The sequence below is a fragment of the Sturnira hondurensis genome, unplaced genomic scaffold (assembly GCF_014824575.4).
Source record: "Sturnira hondurensis isolate 20B ecotype Veracruz unplaced genomic scaffold, ASM1482457v3 Scaffold0021490, whole genome shotgun sequence".
NCBI classification, from domain to species: Eukaryota; Metazoa; Chordata; class Mammalia; order Chiroptera; family Phyllostomidae; genus Sturnira; species Sturnira hondurensis.
In genome coordinates this window covers 2841523-2867711 of record NW_028094121.1, presented here as the reverse complement: position 1 = coordinate 2867711, position 26189 = coordinate 2841523, and the positions used below count along the sequence as shown (strand labels likewise).

The 26189-nt window shown below is 41.5% G+C and overlaps 1 protein-coding gene and 1 pseudogene across 10 annotated transcripts in view; one reads left to right on the top strand and one right to left on the bottom strand.

Annotated features, from left to right (window-relative positions):
* Window positions 1-26189, top strand: part of MACF1 (microtubule actin crosslinking factor 1) — a 329873-nt gene that overhangs the window by 21479 nt on the left and 282205 nt on the right. The window lies entirely within an intron of this gene.
* LOC118977596 (40S ribosomal protein S15a-like) lies at window positions 14641-18917 on the bottom strand (annotated as a pseudogene).

Here is a 26189-nt window from a genome sequence, read left to right as displayed (position 1 = left end):
TATAAAAGTATATGTTTAATGTAGAAAATTATAAAAAGTACAGGGAAATATAGAGCTTTAAATAATGTGCCTTCCTTAGTAGGGAGGAGGATGGAGAGCTGAACAGACCAACATAGACGTGCTCTCCCCGGAGAGAACAGAGTTCTCAGGGATACGCCCTTTTTGGCCAGCCTGGAATCTGATACCCTGCACTTTTTTTCTTCTGCATGACTATTTGTCAGTATCAGGGATGTGCCAGTTATCAGAGATGATTTGGGTCATCACCTAGGATAAGTTAATTGGTCATTCAGCATCTTTGTTTTGGGCAAGGGCTTTGCCACTGTACTGCTAGATTCCCTCCTACCATAGCAAATTTCTATCATGATTTTTATTCAGAAAGGTGGATGTTGATGAAAAGAATGAGCTTGCTTGATGAGTCTTTTGGAGTTTTTAATCTACAGGAGCATGTTGGCTTGAGACCTGTGGGGAGGGATTTTTATTTTTGGCTGTACTTTTTATTTTCAGTCAGTCAACAGCAATGAAATAAGCTCACTTTGTACACTGTATTCCACCAGTACCTAGAAGCAGGTACAGTGTTAGGGACCAGGGTAGTGGAGAGCTGGGTGGATCACTTAGAAGCACTGACAGAATGATGTTAAGATTAGGAGTAGAAGGAGAGAAAGTGGTGGATGTCAGCATGAGGAGCCTCAGTTTTGTACAATGGGCAGGATTAATGTCCTGGCTGTGTAAGTGATGGGTGAGAGTGGAGATCTCCTCTCTAGGAGGCCACAGTTGTAACTGAGTCATGAGGTTAGGTTAAGAGATGGCTGGTAAAGAGGTGAGGGCTGTCTTTGAGAGGCATTTTGGGCTTGTACAGGGACTTACTAGTTAATAACATTGCTAACTCTTTTCTAAAAGATTTTGATTTAAAAAATAACTATCGTTCATGGCTTTTCCAAAACAAAGTCTTCTTTTGTCTTATATTAAAATCTTCCTTTAAAGGTTTTACTCCATTGTGAACTTGGTAGGGCTATGCATTTGAACCTATGACTTCTCATTTAAATCAGCAATGCCTAGTACCCTTATTCTATCTATCCTGCCCACTCTGAACAGCCTTCATTGTAGGCTTCCAGGAATACCTGCCAAGAATTGTATAAGAAATCCTTCTCTCTCTCTCTCACACACACACACCCCCTGAAGAATGAAATCCTCTTAAATTTGCTTTAAAATCTGTGGTTATATCTTGAACTGCTAATCTCCCAGGGTGTCAGGGAGCTTATTTGGAGAATTAATTCATGTAATTAATAAACATTTATCAAATGTGTCTTCTGAAGCAGGCAGTAGGTGAAGGGCTGAGGAAAGATGTTGTTTTCCATCTCTATGATCTTACAGCTTAATGGGGGGAACATATTAGTACCCAGACAGTTACCATCCATGGTGGGGAATGCTATTTTATACGTAAATGATGGTGCTTTGGTAGTGAAGAGAAGTACCCACTATAGCCAGTGTGGGAACAGGTCAGGGGAGGCATCCAAAAAGGAAGGACTGAGCTGTCATCTAAAGAATTTGGGACTCTGGGCAAAAAGTTCAGGCAAAGGGCATTTTGGGCAAAGGGCATTCAGATAAAGGGCACTCAGGTAAAGGACCTGAACAGAAGCATGGATGAGAGAGCTTGAGGAGAGGGAATATGGGCTATTAGTAAGGTTGGAGTGTCGGGTGTACGGGAAGGAGGAAAATGAATTAGGAAAAGTGGGCAGGACTAACATGTGGACTGATCTAGTGTGTCACACTGTATAGAGTTTGGACTTCATCCTATAGGCTTTTTGAAACGATCGAAGGATCTTAGGTGAGAAGGGCTATGACTAGATTTACATTTTAGAAATATTTTCCTTCTGGCAGCAGTGTGAAAGAGGATTTAAGAGGGTCAGGACTGGTGACAGGAAACTGCTACAGGAATTTAGGCAGGGAGTGATTAGGGATTAAGCTAAGGTTTGTAGAAGTATTACTGTAGTAAAGTGGGCAAATCAAGGAATTTTAAGGGGTAAACCCATGTGTTTTGTTGACTAATGGGTGTCTACTGAGGGGAGAGGGAAGAACCTTGGATGACTTGCAGGTTTCTGTCCTGGGTTTCTGTGTGGGTGGGTGGTATGGTTAACTAAAACAGGGAGTATAAGAGGAGGAAGGTTGTTTGCGTTGACATGGTGACAGTGCTGGTGCTGGGAAAGACACCGAGTTCAGTGTTCGTTGTGTTGTGGTCCAGGTTTCTGTTGGGTGCTCGCTAGCAGTGTCCAGCAGGTTGGTGGTTGTATTGCTTGTGAAGCTCAGAGAGCTGTCTTCAGAGACAGCTGTCAGCTCATCGAATCGAAACCACAGGAGTGGACAAGATGGACAAGAAGATTGCTTTGAAGTGTGTGTACAGTGAGAAGAGGTTTGGATCAAAAACTCTGGGGGACTTCAGGGGGTGAGTGGTTTTGGGAGTAGAGGAAGGGTAGCTCTTAGAGGAAATTGTCCATCAAAAATTGTCCATTGAAATTGGCCACCAAAAATTTGGCCAGAGATGTAGGAGATACAGGGAGAAGTGAGTTCAAGAAGGGCTTACTGGTGGTATGCCACACAATATCAAATTATTCAGAAATCCAGCAAGAGATGGACTTCAGGCTGTAACATAAAGGTCACCTTTATGGGAGCATTTTCAGTAGAGCTGTGGGAAGTGCATCCAGAGAGCAGTGGGTTGGGAGTGAACGGGAAGTGCCGAAGTGGAGTCAGGGAGTTTTGAAACCTGGACTTTGAAGGAACAGAGAAGAGGTAGGCATTATGTAGAGGGAGTGTAGGTAGGGTGGGAGGAATTTGGTTTGTTTATTGGAATGAGGAGAGACTTAAGTGTATTTAAGTGCTGTTTGGAAAGAATCTGTAGAGAAGGGAGATATAATAAAATTTAAAGAAGGGAGAAAATAATTGATGGGAACATGTGATCCAGAGTTTAAAAAAATGTGTCTGATGAGAAGGAAGGAGGAAGGCAAGAATGCAGGTGGTAAAGTTGGTTGGTTAGATGTGTAGGAACTTGAGGGAATGTCCCCCAATGGCTGTTGTTCTTTCTGTGAAATCGGAGGGGAAGCCGTCTGCTGAGGGTAGGGGCTGTGTCTGTGTGTGCACACATGTGTAGGTACATGCACATTCTTTCCCTTTAGCACCAGAAGCACTCAACCACCTGGTTGTAGATTGAAGAGCAGAGTTGTCCAGCGTACATTTCATGGAGGCATAAAGGGTCCTTATAAAAAGTGTAACGTCTGCTTGATTGTTCTCTCACTTCTCGTTTCTCCTGTATCTCTGGCCTCTCCCAGCACAACTGTAACCTCCTTCAGTGCAGGAACCCTTTATATAACTTTTACATCCCCTTGTAGTATTTACTGAAATGCAGGGCAGAAATTCTTATCTATTTGTTGACTTAATATAGTTTGTGGTTGGTGTATCTTGACCTGATTTAGAAGAGGCCTTTCTCACCTGTGATTTTTTTTTAAGATTTTATTTTATTTATCTTTTAGAGGGGAAGGGAAAGAGAGAGGGAGAAAAACATCAATGTATGGTTGCCTCTCATGCATCCTCTGCTGGGAACTGGCCTGCAACCCAGGCATGTGACCTGACTGGGAGTCGAACTGCAATCCTTTGGTTCGCAGGCCTACACTCAGCCCTCTGAGCTATACCAGCTAGGGCTTACCTGTGATTTTTAAACCTCATCTCAGTATCTGATATAAAGAATGCAGGATTCATTGGCTTGAGTGTGAACTCTAGGCTCAGCTTCACTTGCTCTTCCCGGGGTAGTTGAGGTTAAAAACATTTGTGCTTTTCATGAATACTGTGGGATTGGTATTCCCACAGTCTTCTAATATTTGGACCAGGCTTTCAAAGGCCCAGGTTCTTTGCAAGACTAGACAGAGTGGCTATTGTGGGAGACACAGCCTCCTCCACGTGTGTTTTGGCAGACAGGCAGCGAACGTGGTGTGTTTGTTCTCCTGACTCAGAACCCTCCCCACCTTAACTTAACAGGCTCAGTATAATCTCTGCCTTTCAGATGATGATAGTGTCCTTCAGAGTTTATCTGACCTTTATATGTAAAAAAGAGTTTTAGTTACCCTTTCCTTTGTCCTCTACTTGCTAGGTGTTTTCACCCCTGCTCTGTCTAGTGTAGAGGATATTTCCTAATGTATTAGGTTGAATTCAGAACTGACTTAGGTCTTCCCCCTTTTGGGACACTCTGCAGATTTTGGTTGTGTTAATTGGCATGTTCCCTGCATTGTGGCTTGTTTTCTGCTCCTTCTTTTGTAAATTTGGACTCTGTATCAGATAAATTTGACGTGAGTCACTTCAGGGAGTGGAAGGTGTGTCTCCCACTAATTTGGAGAATCTTTGATCTTGTTTCAGTCACTTGTTTGGCTTATCTGGTACAGTTTGTCTCTGTGTCCTGTAAGAGGTGTGCATGTGTGTGTACACACTTATGTGTTGCTTGCCTCTGGTTTCACATACTGGGGTGGATGGTCTACTCCAGGGACTGCCATTTTGCATGTATAGACTCCCTCCACTATCCTTGATATCACCATCAGCAAAAATGCCTGTATTGTAAGCCTCTTTGAATGGAGTACAGTATCTAACACTGAATAAATAGAGTTCATAAACCCTCTGACTGCCCTCTAGGAGTTTTCAGTATACAGTAGACATTACAAATGACAAAAGCGATAAAGAATGTGTAAGCAATGGAACAAATAGTAGATGGTCACTGCTTATTTAGCTATCATTATCTATCTTTAGCTTTTCACAGCAGAAGATATCCTGAAAAAGAGACTTAGTCCAGAGAAAAAGGGGATTGACAGAGACAAAATCATCTTTGTTCCAATGAGGATGGCAGGGGGGAGCTGCCATTTATGGCTCTTTGGTGCCAAGCATTTTCTCTGTAATGTCCTTCCTAGTCATATAGGATCTTATTGCCATGTTCTTTTTCCACGTAGGCAGGACAGGATCCTAATGGAGGCTTCACTGTCCAGGGACCTGTGGCTGAAGTGGTAGGCAGGGAGACACCTGGAAGACTTGGGTCCTCTGGTACAATGTCTTTGTAATGTGAGGAGAAACATCCCAGACCTACTGTAACACACTTGTATTCACAAACACCACACATGAGCCATGAGATAGGGTTGGATTGGAAAGTTGATCTGGCCCGGTCTAAGGCACCTCAAGGGGGTAAGCATGTAGGGCCCGTTCCAGGCTCTGCTGGTTAGTTTCCCAAATGGAAAACATGGACCAGACATAGTTTAGTTGGGGTGCTTTGAGAGTCTCATGTCTTTCAAAGGGCAGGTTCGTTTTTTTTTTTAAAGATTTTATCTATTTTCAGAGAGAGGGAGGGTGGGAAAAACAGAAGGAGAGAAACATTGATGGACTGCCTCTCACACTCCCCCAATGGGGAACCTGGCCTATAACCCAGGCATGTGCCCTGACTGGGAATCAAATCAGCAACCTCTTGGTTTGCAGGCTGGCACTCTACCCACTGAGCCACACCAGCCAGGGCAGGTTCATTGTTTTCTTTGTTGCTGTTGCTAGTATAATAATAATATTAATGTAATACTGCCTTTATTTGGATGATTAAAGATCTTCCAGGGCCTGGAATTTCCCTTCACCCTCCCTGTGGGGGAGAGAGAGAGAGGGAGTATTAGGGTTCCCAGCTCTCAGGCCTCCTTTCTCTGATCGTCCTGTGGGTGGCTCCTAGGAAGGGGTGAGGCAGTGGAGGCCCTGGAATGAATATACTTCCGAGAAGGGAAAAGAGGCAATAACTAGCACAGATGGTGTGTTAGTAACAGATGATAGGTGTGGGGTTAATATTAAGGGGCTAATAAAGGCAGAAAATATTTGTTGCTGTCATTAGCTGCTCCCCTTTGCCTTTGCTGTTGTGTAGGAGCAGATCTGAAACCCCTGCATTCTTTTTCTTTCCTTCCTCTTTCTTTTCTTGATTACCTTTCATTTTCTTGTAAGGATGTATATATAATACCTTCAGCAGATAGGCTTGTGATGATATGGAAAATTAAATAAATAAAAGTTCCAGAGATTGGAAAGTTATGTAGCGATTTGATTATGGTGTTTAACAAGTGTTTTTCTTTCTTTTTTAAAAAGATTTTATTTATTTATCTTTAGAGGGGAAGGGAAGGAGAGTGGGAGAGAAACATCAATACATGGTTGCCTCTCGTGGGTCCCCCACTGGGAAGTGGCCTGCAACTCACGCATGTGTCCCAACTGGGAACCGAACTGTGATCCCCTAGCTCGCAGGCCCACGCTCAATCCACTGAGCCACACCAGCCAGGACAACAAGTGTTTTTCTTGCAATTCCTTTCCTCATAAACCAAAACTGCCTTGTAGCATTTCTTATGGTTTTTGTTACTTAAATTTTTGTGTATATTTGTCTGAACTTCCCAAACTAATTGTGATCTTGTTAAGGGTGTAAGTGGTATCAAATTAGATGCACATGATATAATTCATGAATTGAACCACTTTGCAGATGGTTGGTGGTTGTTAGATTTCTTTGTATTTTCTATAACTTCCAGTAACCTTCACAATTGGGTTTTTCCATATGATTGACCCACACACATCTCAAACTTGGCAAGTCCAAAATGGGAGTCATTGCCCCGCTCCCTGCTCCCAGAATCCACCTTTTTCTTCCCCTTCTCCTCCTTTTCTTGGCCACATCTCACTTTCTGAGTTCTGAAGATGTATGCTGCTTGAAACCTCAGTGGTTCCCGTTGCCTATGCACTAAAGACCAAGTGTGCAACCCAGTTCGTGATGGTCTCATCCCTGCCCACTTCTGTAACCTCGTTTTTCTTGCGTATTTTACTTTGTCGGGATGCATCTATGTCCCGCTTTCTTGCATGCCAGGCTGGAGACTGTCTCTGTGAGCCCCTCTTGTTCCCTCTCTCTGCCTGGAATTCCTTTCACTTGTTAACTTGACCTGCCAGCAAATTCTAGTTTACTCTTCAGACATGGTTACTCTTGGGAAGCCTTTCCTTACCCTCCCTTCTCATGGTTCATCCTTTTCCTCCCTGCTACTGCTATAGGTCATGTGTTCTTCTAATGTGTACATCTAGAGGGTTGTGGTTTGGTTGTTTATATGGTTATCTCCTCTTCGTGATATGTTTTCTCGCCTTATTAGCACAGTGCGTATCACATACAGGTGGCTGGGGAGATGTTAGATGAATGAAGGCTGTGCACACAGATTTGTTATAAATGTGGTTCATGCCCTGGCTGGTGTAGCTCAGTGGATTGAGCGTGGGCCTGCAAACCACATGATCGCAGTTCGATTCCCAGTCAGGGCACATGCCTGGGTTGCAGGCCAGTTCCCGGTTCCGGTTCCCGGCAGCGGACACATGAGAGGCAACCATACATTGATATTTCTTTCCCTGTCTCCTTCCCTTCCCCTCTAAAGATAAATAAATATAATTTAATAAAACCTTATTTAAAAAAATAAATGTGGTTCATTGCACGAAATCAATCAAAATAATAAGGAAGAGGCTGTAGCATAAAATAACAGTAAGAAATCAGTAAGCCTAAGGGTAATAACAATAGATTGTTAGGATGGTATATCATTTTTGCTCTTGAAGAATTTCTAGAAGAACATAGAGCACCCTCATGGATAGTTCAATTCTTCATTGGCAAAAGAGAGGAAAGTGAGTCAGATGTTCTTCTGAGGATCCCTTTAGGTCTCTGACTCTGATCTGAATATGTGGCTAGGATTCAGTATGAGATGCTTCTGTGCTAAGTGTTTTGTGTGTACTAAATATGTAGTCTATTCTTTTCAGGAGCTGAAGGCCAAAATGTTACAGTCAGAGAATTGTATCATCCCCTTATGATTTTTTAGTTCTCATCTTATGTTAAAACTACATAAGCCCTAAACTCTATTTCTACAGTTCGCTTTCCCTTTTGGAATATTTTTTTAAAAGATTTTATTTGTTTATTTTTAGGCAGAGGGGGAAGGGTGGGAGAAAGAGGGAGAGAAACGTCAATGTGTGGTTGCCTCTTACACGTTTCCTACTAGGGACCTGGCCTGTAACCTAGGCATATGCCCTGACTGGGAATCGAACCAGCGACCTTTTGGTTCGCAGGCCGATCGATGCTCAGGCAACTGAGCTACACCAGCTAGGGCCCTTTTGGAATGTTTTAATTTTACTTCACCTTATTTCTGGAACTCTCTGTTACCATTTCACGGTTATTTACTTTATTGTTTGTTGTTTTTTTTTTAAGATTTTGTTTATTTATCTTTAGAGGGGAGAGAGGGAGAGAAACATCAATGTATGGTTGCCTTTCGTGCGTTCCCTGCTGGGAGTTGACCTGCAGGGAACTGGCCTGCAACCCAGGCATGTGCCCTGACTGGGAATCGAACCGCGATCATGTGGTTCGCAGGCCCGTGCTCAATCTACTGAGCTACAGCAGCCAGGGCCTTTTACTTTATTGTTTGATTGTTTTTCCCAACTAAATGGAAAACTTCTTGAGAGAGAGATGTTTATTTGTTTATTAACGCTTGTTTCCCTTGCAACCAGAAGAATGTCTGGTATATAGTAGGTGCTCAATATTTGTTGAATGAATGCACTAGAAATGATCAATTCAGTTCACTCTTATTCCTTATAATGAGGCATAGAAAAATGTAACTAGTTAGTGTTTAAGCCAGACCCCCTCACCAGATGAGTAGTGTATTTTTAAAAAGATTTTATTTATTTATTTTTAGGGAGAGGGGAAGGGAGGGAGAAAGAGAGGAAGAGAAACATTAATGTGTAAGAGAAACATCAGTTGATTGCCCCTCACACACACCCAAATTGGTGACCTTTTGCTTTGAAGGACAATGCCCAACTAACTTAGCCACACAGGCCAGGGAGAGTGGTGTTTTTGTTTTTTTTTGTTTGTTTGTTTGTTTGTTTTTTTAAAAAAGGAAACCATAGTTAATAACAGTTCCTTTATATAATTTGATACTGAAGTGTGTTATGGGCTTAACTGCACCCCTATCAGCCGGGGTTAGAGGGGAGGAAAAGGGAAGAAACTATTATGTATTGAGCCCAAACTAAATGCCAGGCACTTTTATCTCATTTAATTACTGCAAATGATATCCTGTGACAGTCTAGTGGCATTGGTAAGTTATGAGCAAACCGGGGCCTAAGGAACTTAAATAATTTCCCCGAGGGTCACACAGCTAGTACTTAAACTGGGTTGTCAACTCAGGCCTGATTAAGTCCACTTGGTAATAGGCCCTCTTACCTTAAGTACAATATAATTTTTGAATTTGCGGTCTGATTTGCTTTGATATTTTCAAGTCAGACTATGCTTGAAAATGGTCTGGTTTGAACTGCACAAGTAGAATTGCAGAAATTGTTTACTGACAACCCCATGGAGCAGTGCGGGCTGTGGAAATGGAGAGAAGTCTGTAGGGCTTTGGAGTCAAAGGACAGCCCTGTGCTGTGGGTCGTGCTCTGTACCCCGACTCAGTTACATCACATATGATTCAGTTTCAGACTTCCTTTTTAACCCAGGCATCCAGGACACCTATAAAAAGGTGACTATGTCACTGTCTTGTGCAGTGCAGCTACTTGTCAGGTGGTGCTCTTAAGCAGAAACAGAGACAGTGCCTAAAATGTAGGACAGGTAGGCAGGAGAGGACTGAACCCAGTTGAAACTAGCTGTTTCTGTAGTAAGTAGGCAGACCGTAATTACCTGTGTTGCTCAGAGACCTGAGCTGAGAGTGCGGGTGGGGAGAGGTCACACCCATTATCTTCAGTAAAATGATGGGAGTAAATAACCCTTAGTTTCGAATGTATTCCAGAAACAGTTGCTTACCATTCGGAGTCACAGTGGTGATATGGACATCTAGTTTGCGCCTTGTCACCCAAAGTCATCCAAGCATAAGGATAACATTATTTTCATTAAGAGATTCCCTTAGGTAGCATTCATTTTCAACTCCTTATTTAGGTAGCTTTGTTGTTGGCTACCTTAGAAAGGAAAATGGAGATTGAGCTGAGGCTGCCCCCGAGGGAAGAGGGAGGGTTAGTAAAAGTGCCAGAGAAACAAAAGGCTTAATTAGGAGGCTTTTCTGGTTTGGGAGTTAAGATTGTTTCCATTAGCTGATTGTTGAGATGGGGGTAGAGAACCAGGAGGAGGAGGAAGAGGAGGAGGAGGAGGAGTTGGAATTGTAATGAGAAGCAGAATAGTTAGGCACTCAGCGGGATTGTGGTGGTCCCAGCACCAGCAGCACCTGGGAACTTTTTTTAGAAATTCAGAATGTCAGGCTGCAGACCTGCTCAGTTTTCATTTTAGCAGGATTCCCAGTGGTGATTGAGTGGTTCAGTGCAAGAAGCTTTGGAGCCTGATTGATCTGGGATTGAAACCTGGTTTGGCCAAGCTGTGTGACCTTGGATAAATTATTTAACCTCTCTGTGTCTCAGTTTCTTATCTGCAGAGTAGGGGAACTCTACCTCTTAGAGCTGTTTCATTTACTTAGAGAGTAAATGAAATATTGGTGCATTTTGCCATTGGTGCTATCTTAGATTTAATAAGATTTGGTAATGTCTGTAATGTACCAGATACTTAATCTGGCACTGAGTAAATAAATACTCAGTACATTCTATTACTAATAAATAAATTAGGCAAATTTATATGAAGAGCCTTTCTATATTTCTCTCTCTATCTCTCAGTGATTGCATTTGTTTGCAATTTTATAAATCTGTAGTCAGCATGTGTATACTCTTTGGTGTTTGTTTAGCACTATTTAATAATAGTAGTTGCAGCAGCAGTTAACAAATATTGTACTTATTGCTGTGCCAGGCATTATTTTAAGTACTTTATGTTTATATTAATTCATCCAGTCCTCAGAGCAACCATATAAAATTATCTCCATTTTCAGCTGAGGAGACAGAACAGAGAGGTTAAGTAACTTGCCAAAGATCACAAAGCCAGTAAAGGGCAGAGCCAAGATTTGAATTGAGCAGTTCCGAGTCTAGTGTCTGTGCTTTCTATTTTCATGTATTGCTGCTATTCTCAAACTTACGTGTTGTAAGGAAATCAGGAGACTTGCATTGGCTATCTGATTCTGCCACTAACATTTGTGACTTTGGTTAAGTGACTTATTTGAGATAGTTTTCTTACTGTAAAAATGAGAAGGGGGGACTTAGACAAGATTTAGAAAGTTTCTTCATTGATTAATTCAATACATATTGACTGAAATTAAAAAAATGTTAGAAAATCATATCTAGGGAATTGTTTCAAAAGTACTTGTTCAAGCAGGTTGGTGTGGATAAGAAAGAGGTTTAAATCGTGGCTCAACCACTTCCTGCCTCTATAATGTTGGGCAACTTAACCTTTCTAAACACTGATTTCCTCATTAGTAATGGAGAGAATAGCTCATACCTTGCAGGGATGGTGTGAAGTTTGATTAAGATAATGTGTATTAGCACCTAGCATATGTGAGGCATACAGTGAATGCTCAGTATACATGAGTTCTCTTTCATTCTTTCTGTTGATCAGGAATAGTGAGGGCAGCATACTAGATTCAAAAGCAGTAAGAATCTATGTTGGTCCTAATGTCTTTTTTCCATAATGGTATTCTCTTTGTTGGGAGATTAGAATTTGTAGAGAAAGAAGTGTGCATATACAGTCAGGTCCTGTCATTTTTAAGTAACCCACCCTTTGATTTTAAATTAAAGTTCCTTTTGAAAATACATAGTTTATAGTATGATGAAGATGGTGTATTAGTTTCCTGGGGCTGCCATAACAAATTACCACAAATTGGGTGGCTCAAACCACAGAAGTTCACTGTTCTCCAGTCCTGGAGGCTAGATGTTGGAAGTCGAGGTGCAGCCTGATTGGTTCCTTCTGACAGCTCTGAAGGAGAATCTGCTCCAGCCCTCTTCACTAGCTTCTGGAGGCCTCGGGCCATAGATGGTGTTCTCTCTCTGCCTATATGTCATTTGTATGTGTCTGTGTTCCAATTTCTTCTTTTTATAAGGACACCAATTTTATATTGGGTTAGGGCATACCCTCATGACCTTGTCCTCACTGGATCATGTGGAAAGGCCCTATTTCCAAATAAAGTCACATTCACAGATACTGGAGGATGGGACTTCACCATTTTTAGGGGACAAAATTTGACCTGTAACAGATGGTTTAGTTACTTTCTAACTTGGAGAAAAGAGCAAATACGAAATTAACTCTTGCTAGTGTCTTAAGATTTCTTACTGCGATTCTCTTCTTAGGGACACAGGGAGAATCCAGGTTCACCCCTTTGTCCTGCTAAATCTGCATATAGGTTTTGGCAGCATTTAGGAAAGAAAGCCAGGATGGGCCTGGGTTGTAACTGGATGGGAGATGTCTCCCTTTTATGAGCTGAATGGATTAATAAAAATAATAGTAGTAATAATAGCCCTCATTAGTTGAGTTTTTACTATGTGCCAGGGACTGTGTTAAACACATCATGTATATTAGCTTATTTCATTCTCATCAGAACCCCATAAAATAGATCTTATTATTTTCATCATTTTACAGAGGAGAAAAGCGAGGCTTAGTTGGTGAGATAAATTGTCCAAGGTCATACCTAGTAAATGTCAGAGCAGGCATTCAAATCTAGGTCTGTGGGACTACAGAGTTTCAGCTCTTAACCATGGTATTATACTTTCCTTTCACTTCCTTGAATAGAGCTGTCTGACCCAAGTCTCCTTCTTTTCTCTAAAAACTCCTAGTTCTGGAATTATGCCGACTGAGGGGGTCAGGGAAGTGACCTTTACTTGAATTCGTGTAAGTTTCTTATTGTTTGTGAGTGGGAAAGGGAGTGTGACTTCAGGTGGCACTTTTTACCCTGTGGATTAAGCCTTGCCAAGGGGTCCTAGTCAGGTGTGAAACATTGTGAGTTTCTTTAAAACAAAAATACTGTTTTAGAACTGAAGGTGAAAAAGCATAGGGCTATTATAATGGCCTAACTTTACTATTATTTATTACTATTATTACAGAATCACATGCTCATTGCAATAAATTTAAGCAGTACAAGAAAAAATTTACTTTCTGGGTCTTTCTCCATCTAGTCCCCACTGGTCAGGGTAATCAGTCAGTATTCAAGGTTTAGCTTATATTCTTCCAGTTTTTTTGTTGCCAAACTTATTGTGCTTTGGACCTGCTCCTCCTTCTCCCTCCTTTATTCCTTCATATTGGTCATATCTTCTCTTGTCTCAAAGCCTGACCTCTTATTATTTACTTTTTTTTTTTCTGGAGGTGACATTCACCTTCATGGCTTGTAAAAAGCAATTTTTTATTGTAAAGGGCCATGTAGGAGAGAGGCTGTAGATGATGTGCCAGTATAACGTAAAGCCCAAATTTCCTGGTAGAATACATGGCCTTCCACATCCTGGTTCCTCACTGTATTTCTCACCTTGGACACCTGTAATGCTTTGCTGTGCTCGTGCCCCTCTGCACACAGCTTACTCACGCTCCAGACTGCTTCTTGTCCGTGTGCCTTGCTCACTTTACTCTCCAGTCTTAAAAGTCCTTTTAACCTGCTGTATTGAAGAATTTGTCCTTGTAGGTGCACTCCCCATGGGTTTTTAAAAAATATTTTATATATTTACTTTTAGAGAGAGGGGAAGGGAAGGAGAAAGAGTGGGAGAGAAACATTAATGTGTGGTTGCTTCTCATGTGTCCCCTACTGGGGACCTGGTCTGCAACCCAGGCATATACCCTGACTGGGAATCGAACCTGTGACTCTTTGCTTCACAGGCCCGTGCTCAGTCCACTGAGCTACACCAGCCAGGGCTTGCACTCCCCATGTTTTTAAAGATGACTTTTAAGTTCTTTTAAATGAATGAATTAACCACTCTCTTTTCTCCTTTAATATCTCATGCAAATGTAATTTATTTATTTATTTATTTATTTATAAAAAGATTTTGTTTATCTTTAGAGGGGAAGGGAAGGAGAGAGGGAGAGAAATATCAATGTATGGTTGCCTCTGGTATGTCCCCTGCCGGGAACTGGCCTGCAACCCAGGCATGTGCCCTGACTGGGAATCGAACCACTATCATCTGGTTCACAGGCCCGTGCTCAATCCACTGAGCTACACCAGCCAGGGCCTGCATATGTAATTTATTTTTATCATACTATTTATTTTAATTGAAATATTTTTGTATATTTTTTGTTATGCTTATTAAGTCAATAACCTCATGATTATTGTTTTATATAGACAGTACTCATTTATATTTACTAAATATTTACCTTTTAAAAAATTTTATTAATTTATTTTTAGAGACAGGAAGGGAGAGAAGAAGAGAGAGAGAGACAAACAGCCATCAGTTGCCTCTCACATGCCTTCAACTAGGGACCTGGCCCACAACTCAGGCAGTACCCTGACTGGGAATCAAACCAGCGACTTCTCAGTTTGCAGGCCGGTACTCAGTCTACTGAGTCACACCAGCCAGGGCTTACCTTTTTTTTAAAGTTTTTTTTTACTTTCTCCTAGCATGTTCAGTTTTCTATTTGGGATAATTTTCTTGCTGCCTAAAAAACTTTTTACTGATATTCTGTAATATAGTCTACTGGTGATAAATTCTTAGTTCTTTTTTTATATCTATCTATCTATCTATCTATCTATTTCCATGGAGACATTTTATTCACATGCATGTATTACATGCCTGGGAAGAGAACTCTAGGATTTTCCCTCTTGAGTGTTTTCATCTTGCTTTTTCGTGGTTCATGATGTCTGCTGAAGTTGTCAGTACAGTGAAATCAAACTGATGGGATGGAAGCAGGTTGTTCTGCCATTTTTGTAGATCTTTGAGTTGCACATCAAATCTGGGACTGATTACTCCACACTTGTTCAATCTGCCCGTGAGGTTCACAACAATTTTCTCAGCTCTGTGGTCATTAGTAATTTCAAATAGGCTGACGTGACCGTGCTCCATCACCGCAGTTAGAAACCAGACAATGACCTGGGAGCATGGCCTAATAAGAACCTGGTGTTTTCTTCTTTTTGCAGTATTGTTGTTATTCTTGAGAGCATCAGCCAGGATGTTCAACCGTACTGTTATGGCGGCACAGAAAGATGGTGGAAAGAGCAGTTCTTTTTACATTTGCGTTGCCATATATTTGGCTTTCTTTTGGGCCTTTGTTTGGTACTTAGGATTTGTGCCTTTGCTAGAGTCATCTCCTTCCTATAGGATCTTTCCCACCTCTGCTAGTGAAATCCTGCTGGTTTTGGAGCTCAGCTCAAGTTCTCCCTTTCCCATTCGTACTTCACCAACCATACCAACTCTGTGATAACTCATTCTTCTTCTGAACTCATAGCATCACCTTCAGCCACTCAAAGTCAGTTGCCATGTAATATTGTCTTTTATTATTTGTTGTTTAACTTCCCACACATTTGCCCAATTAGATTATACTCCTGGCACTCACAGATGATGATTTAGTCTTTGTTCTACTCCTCATGTCTAACACAGTACCCTACATGTAGCAGGTATTCACCAAAAGTTGATGCGATTGATTTTCTCAGTGCTGGTCACACCTTTAAAGATTAGGTGCTCAGAGTTGGGAGCTCGGGGGAACATGCCACTGATGACTTCATCTTGGCTGCCTGTACGGATGGGGCGTGCACCACTGAGAGGAGTGTTGGCAGATGAAATACTCGTGTAACAGGTTATGCTTCCTCCTCTAATGAATGGGATTCAGACTCCACATTGGAGAAAAGAGATAGTAGGTGTAGGAGGAGGGCTGACAAGGGGATGGAAGGGAGGATGCGACATCGTTAGACATGGGGATGTGGCTTTATTAAAAACATAACTAAAAGGATGGTGTAATACAGAGAAGCTTCTTGGAACCAGTAGGCTGATTAGACAAACCAGCTACTCTGGTGCAAACCAGTTATTAATTGCCATTTATTTTCTTTGCAGTAAATCTGTACCACCCAACTACTTGCTTTATCACTAGGGTGAGTCTGGAGAAAGGGCTTGGTTTAGAATTAGGAAATCCAAGAGAGATGCAGAGTAGTCAGAGTGGGGAATGGGGCAGAGATACTTCTTTCTCTTATTTGTCTTATCAGCCCTAGACCTGAGGGGTTACCAGGATCTCCTTGCATTTGCTAGTAGGGGTTGTTGGTGGAGTGGTATGAAAGCTTCTCATGTCTACCTCTATTATTTCCTTTTGTCCCATCTTGCTTTCTTCCTTCACTGGCACCATCCTACCACACACACAAGATTGGTCATCATTCCCATCTCTGAGACTCAGGTGTGCATTGGACCACCCTGTTGTTAGTTGTCCAGACCTTGCGTGTAATTTCTCTGTCCTCCACTCTGCCTTCTCCAAGTGTTAGGGAGGTAGAGAAAAGGTAATGGAATGTGATTAGTTTGAGTCTTGTGTGGTTTTCCAGAACAGAATGTTTTGATTGCTCAATTTAGGGGTCTTGGGTCGTCCAAATATGAGGATCTATTCTTTTGTTGATTGACTCAGAGAATCTTGTGTTAGGTGTTGGTATCTGCCTTTGAAGGGGGAAGATCACTTTTGACTTTTCCCCTCTATTAATGGATATCTCATTATCAGAAGATGAGAATTAATGTTGCTTTGAACAGTTACAAATATAGCAAAACCCATAATACAGTTGTAATGATCTAACTTTTGGTTTTGAAAACACCTTTTAAAAAATACATTGTTTTTGGCTAAATGCCTCCCTACTTTTTGTGGGATGATTTTGCTGTAGTAGTCTGGGGGGAATAACAATACTAAATGACTTTTTGTAGATCACTGAACATTGTGATGTTACTGAGACTGTCTTGGTGGAGAGAGTTTTAGTCCATGGAAATAATGTGGGTTTTGGGGTCTACTTCTTTCTCTCTTCCCACAAGTCTTCCTACATGTCCCATAATCTGGCTTTGGGAGGGATGCACAGTGGGAAAAGTGAGTACACTCATCTTATTGTTCAGGTCGTTTCCTGGGTGTGGTTCTGCAGAGCTTCCTCCAAGAGCTGACTCAAGATTTCTCTCCCATTATGGCGGTGTTCTTGTTTTTACATGTCGCACTAGTTAACAGCCTTGGCATTTCAAACAGCATCATTTAGGGGTATTAAGTTGGGACCAAAGAAAGGAAAACTATTTTCAGAGATTCCTTGAGAGAAAGGTTTATTTCCTTGGACAAATCAAGTCTTCCTAGTGCCATGACTTGACAACTAGAGAATTCTAAGTATGTGTTCTTCCTCTTTGATGTCACCCACTCCTCTGAATACCAGTTATTTGTTTGTCTTTCTGTCCTCCATAAGACTCTGAGCATCTCAAGAGCTGGGATAGCATCTCCTTCATCTTTATATCCCTGGTATGTAACACAGTGCCCAACTCAAGGTGTTTATAAATGTATGTTGAGTTGAATAGTGTAGGGAATCTTGAAAAGCGTGGACTGCAGGCAGGTGCGTGCTTAGCATAATTGAGTTGGGAGCTACTAGGTATAAAGAGGAGATCGGAGCGATAGATAAAGAAAGGACTTTAAAGGACTTTCTGTAGATAGGACATAGTTTTTCTTGCCTAAGAATTTCTTGAGAAACAGTTGTTTACAGTTTTTTTTTTACATGGAAATTGTGTTAGTTCCATCCGATTAGCTGATGACCTTGGACAAGGCTTCTAGTCACTGTGACCTTTTTATAGCAGGGAATGCCTGCCTATCCCTGTCAAATGGAGGGATTCAGCAAAGGAAGGTGGTGGGGAAAGAAAGTTTTGAGCCCCTGTTAGGCAGGCAGGCAGGCACTGTAGAAATATAAAGCTGTTATGATTGCTGCTGACAAATAAGAAAGTCATAGCCTCTTGTCTGGTTTGTATTCTGTACCCAGCCACAACTTCAGACTGGCTGGGTGCAGACTTTAAATATTGGAGTCACCTGTAGCTGTTGGCAAATGTCCCTTGAAATTTATCTGAGTATTGTGCAAACATTACTTTTGGCTCTTTTCCTTTTGTCCATGTGCTTTTGGCCGGCATTAGGGCATGAGGTGCCTTTATTTTTCCCCCTTAACTGGTAAATATCTATAACAAGGCTGCCCAGGCTTGGAAATTGTTACTTAGTGAGTGACTGAAGCCTGAGGGGAACTAAGCTTTGCACAACCCCCTGCCTTGAGAAGGGAACAGTCATTTCCCTGAGCATGGCTTGGATCCTGATCAGCTGATTTCCTGTCTCGATATGGATGTGTTTCCTCTCCTTCCTTCTGAAAGAAATGGATATTTTTTCATTTCCTGTTTGATAGCGTATTTTCTGAGTACCAGGAGACACTTGCTGACTGTAAATCATTTGGGGTGTGGGGGTAGGAAGGAAGCTGCTTTTATTTTCAGCAGAATGGTGTTCATTTGAAGAATTCAAAGCATGAACCCAAGCTTCCTTGTACCCCCGGGAGAGATGTAGGACCCAAAGAGATTGCTTTGAATTTTTCTCCTACCTGACCTGTGGTGGTAGAACCCCTTCTCCCACTTCAGTCAAAAAGGCTTGGTCCCTCATGGGGACCTAGGTGCTGTGGATTCTACTCTCACTACATCCTCTAGTCAGCCCTTTTGGTGCCTAAATCAAAGGGAGCAACTGTTGGTTCCTGGTGGAAGTGACACCACTCTTGGAATGAAGCCTCGGTAGGATGCCCCCTGAGTCCTGACTGAATGACACAGGCCGGGACCAGAATCTGGCTGTCCAGATTTCCTGCCCTTTGTCCTCACAGGCAGGCCCTTCAGCTTCCTTTCCTGGGGGTGGGGGTGGAAAGGGGTGAGAGGTAGGAGCCAGCTGGTTGATGAGAAGTAGCTCTACCTGTGGTCCTGACCAGCAGCTTCTGGTTTTCTACCCGGGATCTGCCTTCCCATTCAGACTGGCCTGTTCCTGATGCATCCGGAGTGGGAGCAGAGAGGACTAGAAAAGGGAAGAGTGGGGAGGAGATCATCGGGGTGCCCTTTGCTTCTAGTGGAGCTCTGCGTAGTGTGCGGAGAGCTGGGGTTTAATTTTGCAGCACTAACGCTTAGATTTTCTTTCTTGACCTTGGAGAAGTCCTTAAAATTCTTACAAAATAGGGCATTGCTTAGTAGGTTACGAGAACTCCATTTTTGGGTTTTGTGGGTAACAGGAACAGCTTTTCCTAGTTTGCTGGGGTCGGTAAGTGGTGTGTTCGAAGTTCTTAGAGACTATCACAGCCTTGTAAGTGGGGTTAGTGAGTATGCACCTCACTCGTAGTGGTTCCACCATGCCCTGCTTAGTGATAGGAGTGTGTCCTGAGAAATGTGTCATTAGGAGATTTTCTCATTGTGTGAACAGCACAGAGAGCACTTACACAAACCTAGATGGTCTAGTGTACTACACACCGAGGCAGGATGGTATAGCCTGTTGCTCTGAGATTTCAAGCTGTACACCATGTTACTGTGTAATACAACATGAAATTAAATTAACCACAAGAGAAAACGATGCAGTAAGAGAGGTGGTAAACATGCAGTGCATGAGGCTGCTGCCAGCTTAACATGGCAGTTTTACAGGAAACTTCTATAAATAGAAAGAGCACACCCTAAACAAATGATAAAACATATAGTATATTACATACATAAACCTGTAACATAGTCATTTAGTATCAAGTATTATGTATTGTACACAGTTGTGGGTGCTATATTTTATACATGTGAGTAATGTGTTGTGCTGCAATGTTACGAAGGCTGCAATGTTGATGTCGCTAGTCAACAGGAGTTTTTCAGCTCCATTATGATCTTAAAGGACCACCATTGTATATACACTGTCCATTGGAGAGGGAAATCTCCTTATGTGACAGATGACTGTAAATTCTCTTATCTCTGTTGCTCTCCATGGACCCTCCTTGCTGCAGGGGTTTTGTGGTTGTGGGTATTTCGTATTATCAGATAATTTTCTCCTTTAAGGTGAGAAGCAGCATTTTAAAGTGGAAAGAGGGTAGATGTTGGAATCCTGGTTCTGGTACTTACTGGGTCTGCGACCTTGGATAGTCATTTAATCTCTCTGAGTTATATGTGCTTTTTTAAATTCCTTATTTGCAAAATGTTGATATTAATAACTATCTTGGAGGGTGTTTGTAAAGTCAAATGAATTAATATATGTAAAACATGTTGCTTGTCATGTAGTAGGTATGCAGTTGTTGCTTTTTTTATTAGTAAGGGTCATAATAAGATGTTTTCATTGTGGTGAAATATACATAACATAAAATTTACCACTTCAACCATTTTTAACTGTTCAGTTCAGTGGCTTTTTAAAAGATATATTTTATTGATTATACTATTATAGTTGTTCTATTATCCCCCCTTCATCCCCTTCCATCCTTCACACCCCCTCCCCCACCATTCCTCCCTCTAGTTTATGTCCATGTGTCTCAAGTTCTTTAGATTCTATATTTCCCATACTATTCTTGCCCTCCCCACTATCTATTTTCTACCTACCGTCTATGCTACTTATTCTCTGTACCTTCTCCCCCCTTCTCCTCCCACTCCCCTGTTGCTAACCCTCCATGTGATCTCCATTTCTATGGTTCTGCTCCTGATCTAGCTGTCCTCCTAGTTTGCTTTTGTTTTAGGTGTGGTTGTTAATAACTGTGAGTTTGCTGTCCTTTCACTGTTCCTATTTTTTATCTTCTTTTTCTTAGACAAGTCCCTTTAACATTTCATATCATAAGGGCTTGGTGATGATGAACTCCTTGAATTTGACCTTATCTGAGAAGCACTTTATCTGTCCTTCCATTCTAAATGAAAGCTTTGCTGGATAAAGCAATCTTGGCTGTAGGTTTTGGATTTCATGACTTGGAATACTTCTTTCCAGCCCCTTCTTGCCTGTAAGGTCTCTTTTGAGAAATCTGCTGACAGTCTGATGGGAACTCCTTTGTAGGTGACTGTCCCCTTATCTCTTGCTGCTTCTAGGTTTCTCTCCTTCATTTTAATCTTGGCTAATGTAATGATGATGTGCCTTGGTGTGTTCCTTCTTGGGTCCAACTTCTTTGGGACTCTCTGAGCTTCCTGGATTTCCTGAAAGTCTATTTCCTTTGCCAGATTGGGGAAGTTCTCCTTTATTATTTGTTCAAATAAGTTTTCCACTCGTGGCTGTTCCTCTTCCCCTTCTGGTATCCCTATAATTTGGATGTTGGAACATTTAAAGGTGTCCTGAAGGTTCCTAAGCCTCTCCTCATTTTTTTTAATTCTTGTTTCTTCCTTCTTTTCTGTTTGGTTGTTTCTTTCTTCCTTCTGGTCCACTCCCTTGATTTGAGTCCCAGTTTCCTTTTCATCACTATTGGTTTTCTGTGCATTTCCCTTCATTTCAATTAGTTTAGCCTTCATTTGTTCCTCTGATTTGTGACTAAAATCAACCAGTTCTGTGAGCATCCTGATCACCAGTATTTTGAATTGTGCATCTGATAGGTTGGCTGTTTCTTGGTCACTTAGAGTTATTGGCTCTGGGGCTTTGAGTTCTTCTTGAGCCATACATAATGTTTTGGTTTGTTCACATCCTTATGAGGGGCAGAGCCCTAGGTGTTCACCAGAGTGGGGCAACTCAGTCGCTTGGTTGTGATGCTGTATGTGGGGTCAAAGAGGGGCAATGGTGGTCCCCTCTGCTGCTTCCCGCCGCTGGGGCCTGTATGGTCTGTCTCACTGTTGTCTCATTCGCCTGGTTTATCTGTGCACGAATGTGTGACCGCAGTCAGCCTGCCACCTTGCTCCCTCACTGGGTCCACCCGTTGCTACTCCATACCTGGGACCCACCAACAGCTGCCTGTGCGCCTGGGTCGGTCCAGGGGATCTTTCCTGCCCAACCCTGCTCTGCCGCTGGCTGCGCCCCTCTTACCGGTCTGGGTGAACGGTTTGTTGTTGTAGGGCTTCTGTATAGTTCAATTTTCAGTGTTTTGGTTGCGTTTTTGTTACTAAAACTTTGTTGTCTTTAAACTTAATTGTGCAAGGAGGCACAGTGTTTCCACCTATGCTTCCATTTTGGCCGGAAGTCTCAGATCAGTGGCTTTATGTACATTTGCACTGTTGTGCACCCATGACCACAGTCCATCTTCAGAACTTTATCTTCCCAAACTTAAATTCCATACCCATTAAATAATAAGTCCCCATTCCCCTCCCCCAGCCCCTAACAAACATGATTCTACCTTTTGTCTTCATGAATTTGAATACTTCGTGTAAGTGGTATCATTCAATATTTATTCTGTTGTGACTGACTTCTCAGCATAATATTTTCAAGGTTTATTCATGTTTCAGAATTTTCTTTATTCATTCATTCATTCCTCATCTGAGGACACTTTTCATTTTTTTTAGTGAGAGAGGAAAGGTTGGGGTGTGCAGGGGAGGGAGAGTGAGATCGAGAAATATAAAAACATTGATTGCCTTCTCATATGTGCCCCACTGGGGATCACACCTGTAACCTGGGCATGTACCCTCACCCGGAATCGAACTTGCAACCTTTCGGTTTATGGGAGGATGCTCCAACCAACTGAGCCACACCAGCCAGGGTAGATTTTTACTCTTTTTAAGTATAAATAATATTCCTTTGTGTATGTATGTATGTGTGTGTGTGTATACACACACACACACACCCCATTTTGTTTATTCATTCTTTGATGGACACTTGGATTGCTAACAATATGATTATTTTTAATAGTGTTATTGTATTGATTCTCCCAAAGCTGTGAGGAAGAGGATGAAGTGAAGGAAGAAACCATTGCTTGTGTGTTATCTTCATCTCTCTAGGTTTTGGCTGTGGCGTCTGTTTTGAAAGCAGCCTGACATATGATGGATCCACTGGAGCCCACAGAAGGTCCAGGCCTGGCAAAAATCAATGGACAAAACATTGTTTCCTAGCCTAATTTTTTCCTAGGACAGACTGCTTTGTAGGGCCTGTAGCTTACCAGCCTTGTTTCCCTCATTCTGTCCTCTTGCTATGTATGGGACCCTTGCTGTTGTCACATATCTAGACTCAGTTTCTTTTATACAGGTCAGGGACTGAGGGGGAATTGTGTTATAGCCATGGGGTGGTGAGTACAATGAATGGCCAGCTGCATATATACACATACATGTACATACATATATGTGCATATGTACATGCACACACATACTCTATAGACAATTGCTACAATGTAGAAGATACATGTTTTCTTTTGTTTTCCCTCAACCCAGCCCACCACCAGAGTAAGTCTACAAGGGGATTGAAGCATAAAAAACCTTATCAGGAGGGTACCTACAGCTTAGACAAGCTGTTGCAGTTTCTGCCACAACTCTGAAGCAAGATCTCTCCAGTTATGACTTATCTGCCCATCAAAAGGCCTGAGTTACACCTGGAGAAGTCTGAGAGCCCCGGCTTCTGCATCCTGAACTTACGCTGGACATGGGGGATAGAAGGTGAAAAGTAGAGGCAGCCCCTCCAAACCCCTGGATCCCTATATATGTGAACTTTTCTATTTGTTTTTAGGGGGTAAAGGGTGGTTTTATACTGATTTGTTCCCAGTCCTCTCTCTCTGCTTAAGGGGACTGAAGTGTCATTGGGTTGTTGTTTTTTTTCCCCTGTTGTGTCACTGATACAGGGACACATTCCCTCAGTACACTTCCCCACCCAGATTGGCCAACCTTAGTATTTCCTGCTTCAAACCTCCAATGCTAAGATACCAGTTTTCTTTCTGTTCTCAAAGTTTTAAAACATGTTTATTGATTTGAGAGACAAATAGACAGACAAACATCGATGTGGGAGAGAAACATCAATTGGTTGCCTCCCCTACGCACCATGATTGGGGATCAAACCTGCAACCTAACTATGTGCCCTGACTGGGAATTGAACCTCTTGGTGTACAAGATGGTGCGCCAACCAACTGAGTCACACCACCAGGACCCAGTTTTCTTTCAAAAGCTATTCAGGATGATTTTATGTTGCCAGCGTAATAGTGAATTACTAATTCTATATTAAATTAATAAGAATCACAATATGAGCCAATTATGATTGTATAAGTACATATGACTAAAGAGTTATGTTTGTGGTTTGTGAATGCCACTACAGGAGAGGGTCTAAAAATAAATCTTAAAAAAAGAGACTATTTTGAAGAAACATAGATTAAATATGAACGACAGTAGGGGGCACTTGTATGACAGGGAAGCAAAGAAAAGCATGGTGTTCAGTTTGATTTTTGAACTTTAACTTGTTCCTTGGAAAGTTAATGTTTTTCTCTTATGCAATTTTCTTTATGCAAAACTGCCAGTTGGGTTTTAAATATAAAATATTTGGTATAATCAAGAAGTCATATTTACTGTTTGTTGACTAAAAATGAATTTTCTTCAGGGTTTGTTAAATTTATTTCAGGTACTCTTTGGCAAGCAAGAATTACTAGATTATTTCATTTAAGTATGTCAGCATATATAAAGCTTTAAAATTTGTCTGAAATAGTTTGTCAGGAGCTTCAATTTCTTTATCAACAAATTAGTATCACTTTATGTATTACCTGTCATTCAAGAATCTTGTTGATACTATCTCATATGAAAATTATGAGTGAAAACAAAACAAACAAAAAACAAAACAAAATAATGTACCTCATGTTTATTTGAGTAGAGGTACCAATAAACACTTGAAAAATAGCTAAGAAGGCTGAACCCTTTCCACTTCATTTTGTACCTGGTGTCAGATAAATACAGCTTTTTCTTATTTGAGTAATGATGCCAAAAGGTCCTAAAGGCTGAAACAATTTTTGTGAGCTGCCTTTCTCTTTTGAATTTCTGATGAGAAATAACAGTATCATTTTCAAATTGGTCCCTGCACAAACCTGCATAATTATAGTTATTTCATTTTCCGAACATACCATATATCTGGCTCTTAATCAGCCCATGAAAGTGGAGCAGAGCATATGCTGATACTTCAGATTCACAGATAAATCCTTAAACTGATTTTAACCATCTGTTTCATCTATTCCTGCTTGAATTAACAATGACGCTTACAGTGGGAAAAAGTAGTTTTTTTCCCCTCTTGTTTGTCCTTTGCCTACATTTTAAATGTTGTCTCCCATTCTGTACATTCCAGCTACAATGAACTAATGTAATGCCCTTCCTGTTCATGCCTGGTGTTTTCCTGCTTCCACACCTTGCTCATGCTGTTTCCTCTACCTGGATTTTCCTTTTGTTTCTACATCTTATTTGCCCTTCCACATTCATCTTAAATGCCACATTGTACATGTGTGCAGCCTTCCTGATCCTTCAGGTACAAGTCTTCTGAACTTGCCTAGTATTATTGAAAGAAATTAACTTAAAAGAAATAGTAATAATAACTGACAGCTGACATTCACACAGCTGTTTCCAAAAATGCTTCCACATATAGTAACTCATTTGAGCCTCACAGATGGTTTGTTTCTTCTGTTTTGCTGCTGAGGAAGCAGTGGTTCACAGAGGCTAAGTGACTGGTCTGAGGGTGACACAGCTAGAACTGATGTAAATCCTGTGACCTTATATGCCATGTTCTTCCCACAAAACAGTGCTATCGTATGATTCTTACCCCTTGCTACTGTGTGTTACAGTTACTTGTATAAACGTCATATCTGATCCACTACTTTGTGCTGTCTTTAAAGGAAAGGAAGGGTTAATGCCTTGTTCTTTGTGACCCTGACATCCCATAGCAGAGTGTTGTGTATAATAAGGCATTAATAAACATGTATTGAAAGGCTGTTGATGAGCAAGAGAGATGTCAATAAATGCATGTGTGTAGCACAGTGCCTGGCACATTGATGCCTAATACATATTTGTTGAGTTTGATTGTAAAATGGGCCAACCACCATAGTTAGTAAGATGTTAACTCATTCATCCTTCCAAGAACTAAAGAAGCAGGTACTCTTTTTATCTCTGTTTTACACTTGAAACAGGAAGAGGAAGGCTAGGTGACGTGCCCAAGGGCACACAGGTGGTGAGTAGCAGAGCTGGGGCTTACACTGACAGGCAGTCAGCTCTAGAATCTGCCTGTCCTCTTAACCATTATGCCATAATCAGTTGTTCAGGGTATTTTTACACTATTAAGTTCCTTCTAGACTTCTTTCTGTCTTGGGTGTGGCTCACATAAAGGAAAGCAGAAGCAGCAGTTTGTGAAGATGCTGTGGAGCAGTGGTTCCCAGACTCTTGCCCGCATCAGAATCACCTGGGGAGCTTATTAAAACACACTGCTGGGTCACGTCTGCAAGTTCTGATTCAGTAAG